The following is a 7,587-nucleotide window of genomic DNA, read 5'->3' as shown; positions in this document are numbered from 1 at the left end:
TTATCAGGTACTTGGCACTGGAATTCTTTTCAAAATCATGAGCATATTGATTAACAATAGACTCTGGATTCAGATTTGGGTCCCACTTCTGGCTTTGGTAATCAGCTGAAGGATCTTGGGCAAGTTACTTATTTTCTCTGAACTTTAGGGTTCCATGTATATATTAAAAAAATGGTTGGCATAGCATATGGCAAAGAGAAGGACTCAAAATTGTGGATGCCTCTGCTTTTATTTGGTGGTGATTGTGAAGAAGAGTTCATTTGATCTATTTTCTTCTCCACATCTGATGCCTTAGATTCCCTAGAAACACTGTTTCTGAAGGTGTATTCTGTGGATGCCTGAGATCAGGATTACCAATTTCCTTTTAAAAAAATGTAAATATCTGGGCTTTACCCCAGGACCACTGAATCATAATCCCCTAGGTTTAGGAATTTATATTATAAAACACATTTAGGATGATATTTATTCATAGTAAAGTTTAAAAACTGCAATATAAGTGAATCCTTGGCTTCACAGTACCTTGCATTTGTGAAGCTTCTGGATTAGGCTCTGCGCTGCTGGGACACACACCCCTTTTCTCCTTGGCTTTCTGGGCCAGTAGTAGGCCTTCCTTTCCTCTGCAGGGTTAGTGTTATTTCAGAATCCAGGGAGCCTTTGGGTATTAGGTGAAGGAGAGTGACTAACTGTAGGGGCCTCTCTTTCTGCAGGGGTTGGGGTGGGGAGGCCCTCTGGCTGTAGCCTTTTCAGGGTCAGGCCTGGAGCTGACGACTACTCCTCTTTAATGGCTCCCAGAAGTCAGACCCGGAAGCTTGCCTGGTATCTCTGATAAACTTAGTTAGCCTTAGGCTCAGAGCATACGTATTTTTCCTCTTCTGGGTCTATTGTGAAATATCCAGGTGAAATGGTCCTTTCAGGGACCAGACCATACTTAGGATGATCATTAAGACTCTCTGCAGGTTCAGGGATACTTCCTGGAGACTGTCACCTGGCAATTAGTCACATACACTGGATATGGCTGGATATCAGAGATTCAGGGCTTGTCTGTGTCAGAACTGGCCTAATTGCCTTTCTGTCCCAGTAATCCCAACTTGGAGACTTCTACAGAGCTACAAAGATTATTCCATAGACTAGATTTAAAAAGATGAGGAAAGCCATGAAGCCCGCTCCCCAGAATAATGTATATATACAAATTTAAATAACATTTATAGGGAGTTTATGAAGCCCCTGAAGTGTTTCCATGGACTCCAACTTAAGAACCTCTGTTCTGGAGAAAAGGGTCATCCCACCATGCACTGGGATTTCAGGATGTGTCTTGGATCACTGGAGGACTAGGGAAACAGATCTCCTCTCTAGGATGTTTTTGGGATGCTCTTCTTTGTTCTTATGGCTACTGTTCAGCCCTTTGGTGTGTGCACATCCTGGGGTCTCTTGGCTGGAGATGGAATTCAGGCCCAGGAGATGCTGGCTACAGTTTGGCCACCACACTCAGGCAGAAATCTGGGGAAATGGGGAAATGCTCAGCAGATTTGAGGGACTTGTGAACCTGGCCGGTAGACTCATCATAAGCTAACTATGTAAGATGTTGAATCTACATTACTTAAGTGAATGTCTAGGGGAAAACAGTGCCAGTTATCTGCACAAATAGATCAGCTGCATCATGACTGTATTTCAGGACCGCAGGAGTGGCAGTATTTCTTGGGTACAGTATGTTAATAGTACTTATCAAAATCAGCTACATATTCAAATGCCTGAGAGTTCCCCTATTGGCAGCTGCTCTCTACCCAAACCTCAAGGAAGGGAATGGTTGGGTGGTTTTGTCTTTTGCCTGTTCTATTTTGCACATTTATTTTGAGACATCTATTTCAGCTTCCTCAGTTTGTAGAAGGCAGCTGGGACTTGCAGGTTTAAGGGGCTTGTTTAGCAATTTAAACCAGTTCTTAGCCTTTATTGAAGTCTTCTCCTTGGTCCCTCCCAGATGATTTTTCAGGCACTTATGTCTTATTTAAGAACAAGGAATGGCATCACTGCTAAGTCTTCTATGTCTTGCTTCATGTACATAATATTTTAATCTAAAGTTAAGAGTAGGAAAAAAAGACTTAGGCTTGTATTTGGAGCTCAGCTCTGTTCCATGTTAGCTGTGTGACACTGGTGTAGTCATTTAACCTCTCTGGCCTCAATTTCATCATCTAGCAAATGGAGCTAAAATATGTACCCACCGATTGACGGAGGATTAAACAAGTATGAGTGTGAAAGGGCCAGGCACTTCAGTGCTCCAGCACTCATCAATCCTAGTCTCTGCCACATTGTGAGCCCATCTGATATGGGATGCCTTAGTGAGTACTCTCTCGAACAAGCCCTTATTTCCTTCTACCTTGGTGTCTCATATTTAAAATCTTGCCTTGGACTAGATTATACTTAAAGTTCCTTACTGTAAGATTCAAGTCTTCAGGTGTCAGCTGGTTAGCTCCTATTGCTTTGTCCTCAAGGTTTCCTTTTTTTCCAAGATCAGAATTGGCAGATGAGCTTTCTAAAGTGCAAGAGACTCTTTGCATCTGTGCTTTAACCTATAAAGTAAGTTTTTAAGGAAGTCTTCATCAGCCTCACTTTATACTCTTTCTGAACCCATGGAGGGACAAAGGGAATAAATGAATCGAGGGTTTTAAATGACATCATTAGAATGTTCTCTTTCCATCTCTTAGTTCTGCTTTCCTGTGTTGATCTTTCTGTGGGGCAGCAAAAATAGCCATGGGCCTCAGAGAGAAAAGGCAATCCTTTTCTCTGACATTCCTGCTGAAGCACAGAAAGATCCTGACCCCTCTGCTTAGGTCATATACTCATCTCTGGACTAATCACTGTGTCTCTTAGGAAGATGGCATACTCTGGCCATCTTGAGCAACAGGACCATCTAGAGGTGGATGGTGGAGGGCCACAGGACTGATGGCCCCAGTAGAATTACATGAACAGGGAGGAGCAGTTTGTATTAGATGTTTACCACTCGTGGACTTACACCTCATCCCAACATGCTGACAGCTCCTGTGGCCCCACGCTATTGTCATAGGATCTAAGACTGAAAAGGAGGCAAACAGTTCTAGACTTCTGGCAGCTATAAGTTGAAAAGTTGACACAACCCACTGCTCCCCACCCCCAGCTTGTAGTGTTTGCCTTGAGTGGTGAAAAAGCTATATCATATATTCAGATTGAATAATTAGTACTGGCCAGAGACCTTTTGCAGAAACTTTTCCAGAAACTATAGGATGTACTCTTACAGCACTGGCTGGATTTGCCAAGGTCCTGGGGCATCTTCATGTTCTGACTCACTGGCAGACTGCCAGCCTTTGCTGCTCTTCCCTTGGCTGCATTCTGAAGATGGGAGGCCAGTGCAGAGGGGAGGGGGTCCTGAGAGGCTTGAGAAGTTGGGATTCTTCCCTACTACTGACAGCATTTCCACCATCACAAGTATTTCCTAGGTTACAAATACCTAGAGAATTTCCCAGTAACTGGGTAAAACTTACTTTTGCTTTCAAGAACTCTTAAAGGGGAAAAATGTTCATGACAGAACAAGGGGAGGAAATAAATAAAATACTAAAATGTGATCCCTCCTGTTGGTTAGGCATTAGGGAAGAGACCTGAAATACTGAGAGGCCCTAATAGACTGAGGCCCCTGTAGGGCACAAGTTCACAACCTTGCAGGGCGGGGACCTTGTTTCTCACCAGATGCCAAGGTTCTCTAGAGCATATGCTACATCGTGTACCCAGCGAAATTCAGCACACTTTACACATAGTAGGGTCCCAGTAAAATTTTGTTGAGTGAAGGAAACCTCGTGTCATACTTTGAAAGCATAAAGAAAACAACTTTCTGTTGGAATTGAATTTAACTGTCAAGTGTGTTGTCAGATGAGGCTGTATCCTTGGTTTTTGGAAACATTCTGATAAACATCCTGCTGCCAGAGTTTATGGGCACAGTATCTCTTATGGATCAGGGTTAGTGGAACATAAATATGTTAATATTTTCCCACCTAACTCCAGTTTATCAAATGTTGCTAACAAACCAAGTGATGAGGTATTATGGGATTTTCCCATACCTTTTCTATGAAGTTTATTTTTGGGGGTTTACTATCTGTGGCCACTAGATGGCAGCCTTTGAACAATAAATTCTTAACTTTTTATAATCCAAATCTTTTTTTGGAAGTTTTACCAAACACCTCTTTCAGAATCAATGTTTCAAAATGAAATATATAAGGCTTTTTTTTTTTCCAAGATAATGCTTATTTGTGTTTAACTGATTTCCTAATTAGGATAGAAGTTTGAGAGAAAAGTAAATTGTAGCCAAGAATACAAAGCAGAGAAGATTGATAAATCAGGGGAGGCTGTTTGGCTTGGAGGTTAAATTGACTGTAAAATTGGCTAGAACCAGGGTTGAGACTTGATTCTGGAATTTATCAAATGAGGGTCTTGAGGCATGTCAAGTGCACGGTAGGCATTAAAAATATGCTAGCTCATTTCCTACCAATTATTAATTTGACCTCAAGGTTCGTAACTCTTGTTCCCAACACATGTATAACTGGGAGTAGCACTAGGAGCAGATACTTCTCCTGGGCATATCCTCAAGAAGTGGCATCATTTTTAAGTTGACATATTGTTGTTGATTCTCTGATGGATTGCTATCAGAGGTACTGTGGAAGAGACAAATGACACATTGAGAAGGTAAAGGGCAATGTGTGCATTTTTCATGGGCCAGCTCTCCTCAAGACCTCCTTCTGATAAAAGAACCTGGCTTTTCATCTGTTCTGCAGCTCTTCCAAGGTTTCTGTCTTCTAAGCATGCAGAGTAAGTGCCCTAACCTCAAACAGTACCAGAATAATAGAGCTGTTGAAAGAACTTGACAAACCTGGGCTCCTGACTGTAAGGCTGGAGGCACCAGGGGAAGGGGTGAGCAAGGCTGGAGGCACCAGGGGAAGGGGTGAGCCTGCTGGACAAGCTCAGGCCTCACCAAACAAGGCAAAGAGACCAACAGGTTCCGGTCTGACAACATTCCAGAGCCTGATCGGATAACACTCCTAACTGGAGCCCTTCCCCCAAGCTAAAAGATTAGTGGTAACTTTCCAGTACCTGGCTAAAGACCAACGAGAGACCCCCACATACCCTAGGTGAGCCAATCCTCGTGCCACTGTACATCTTTGCTCTCCCTCCCCCTGCCTTCTTTAAAAACTTGCTACTTGTCCTGCTGTGTGTGACTTCTCCGGCCTGTGTTTCAGACTGAGGAACATCACCCGGGGATTGTGTTCAAATAAACTACCTAGCCCTTTGTTGCCTCTCTTCGCCTGCTTATTTCGGCTAGAATTTATCTTACATTTAGTGCTGAAATCCCGGGAAGGAGCATGGGTGCGGGGCCTGGACTGGCCACCAGCAGCCCTGCCCCCTCCTTCCCTGACCCGGGAACTCAGCCTGCTCTCCGCTGTGTGGACCATTTTCTGGTGAGTCCCTGAGTTTCTCCCAGTCTGTTTCCCTCCCTAACTCTGTTTTGCCTGGTCCATTCGAAATCATAGCTACGTCCAGGGCCGGGCATCTGGCCCCTGGGCATCCAGCCCACCCTCTGCGGGCATCCGGCCTGCCCCTGGCCCTGCGGTGTGGGAGACGTCCCTCACCCAGGCTCCCAGGACGTCTCCCCTGACTTGGCGCGCTTGGGACACTGGGCGCTCCTCTCAGTGGGATTACTTGGGGAGTGGCACAGACATGGGGAACCAGCCCTCAAAAGCAGAGGCTCAGACCCTGCTGCAGTGTCTCATTTATAATCTGGCTACTCTATATTTGTCCTGGGAAGTTCGCAAATGGAAGTTAGTCTTCCTTTGCTCTCAGGCCTGGCCTCAATATCCCTTGGACAACCAATCTCGCTGGCCCCCTGAGGGAACTTTCGATTTTGGCCTCCTCACCGAGTTAACTAATTATTGCCATGGGAGCGGAAAGTGGAGTGAAATCCCATATGTGCAGGCTTTTTGGATTCTGCGCACCCGCCCAGGTTTGTGTGTTAAGTGTACTCCTTCCCAAGTTTTGTTAGCCCAGGCCTCCGCCAAAGACTGCCGATCTCTACCCCTCCTATTACTGGGAGGCTCTTCTCTGACGGACTCGGTGGAGGATCTCAGCTACCCCCCTTCCTGCTCCTCCAGGCACACTGCGGGGGACAGCTCCCTTCCTCAATGTTTCTCTCCTCCATCTTGTTCCCCTTCTCTTCCAGTTTCTCCACCACCTCATTCTCCTTCTCTTCCGGTTTCTGCACCATTTTGTTCCCCTTCTCTTCTGGTTTCTCCACCACCTCATTCTCCTTTTCTTCTGGTTTCTCTGCCATCTTGTTCTTCTCTTCCGGTTTCTCCACCATCTTGTTCTCCTTCTCTTCTGGTTTCTCCACCATCTTGTTCCCCTTCTCTTCCAGTCATGCAACCATCTTGCTCCACAGGTGCCGACAACACTTCAGATAAATGCAGATAAAACTCCCCCATACTCCAGTCCCCTGCCTTCAAGCTCTGCATTGATTCCCAGGTTGTATCCCCCACTGCCAAGGTCGCCTCCTCCGTCCCCTCCTTCAAACCCGCCACCGTCTTACTCACCACGGCTGGTGCCCAAATGGTCTAGCCCTCCTGTAACCCGCTCTAAGTCACAGCGGTCTCAAGCTCATGTGGTGGCTCCTCTGAGAGAGGGAGTGGGGGCTGAAGGGGTAGTGCAGGTTCACGTTCCCTTTTCCCTGGCAGACTTGTCCCAAGTAAAACAGCGATTGGGGTCCTTTTCCTCCAACCCTGTAATGTTCGCCAAACAGTTTAAATATCTCACTCGAGCTTACAAGCTCACCTGGCACGATGTACATGTAGTCCTCCAATCCACTCTAACCCCAGAAGAATATGACCGTGTCACGGCAGCAGCACAGCACTGTGCCAATGAAGCCCATGCCACAAATGAGCGGGAACCTATGGGCAGAGAAGCTATTCCTCTACAAGAACCCCTGTGGGATTATAATTCTCCCGAGGGTGAAGCATGCCGGGATCACATGGTTCACTACTTATTGGCAGGTATGAACTGAACCGCCCAAATGGCTATCAATTATGATAAGCTTAGAGAAATTACCCAGAAATCTGACGAAAACCCATTAGAATTCCTCAAGCGCCTAAAAGAAACTCTAGGAGCTTTTACTAAAATTGACCCAGCCTCAGCGTTAGGTTCCTCTCTTCTGGCCTTGCATTTTATAACTCAGTCAGATCCTGACATCAGGCGCAAGCTTAAAAAGGCTGAGGATGGTCCCCAGACCCCTCTAGAAGACTTGGTAGATATGGCATTTAAAGTTTTTCATGCTTGAGAGGACGAGAGCGAGATGAGGTCAGCTGCCCGAATGGCAGAACAAACTTGCACCATAACAGCTGCTCTGCGGCTGGCTCGTGGAAATCGTCGGGGTGTCCCTGAAGATAACTCAAACCTCTGGGCCCTTGCTTTTGGTGTGGCGAAGAAGGGCACTGGGCACGGAAGTGCCCCAACCAACCACACAGACCGACCAGTCCGTGCCCCAGCTGTGGTAAGCGAGGTCATTGGAAAGTAGACTGTCCA

Source organism: Manis pentadactyla, chromosome 3, assembly GCF_030020395.1.
Source record: "Manis pentadactyla isolate mManPen7 chromosome 3, mManPen7.hap1, whole genome shotgun sequence".
NCBI lineage: Eukaryota > Metazoa > Chordata > Mammalia > Pholidota > Manidae > Manis > Manis pentadactyla.
Note: the sequence above shows the minus strand (reverse complement) of the source record.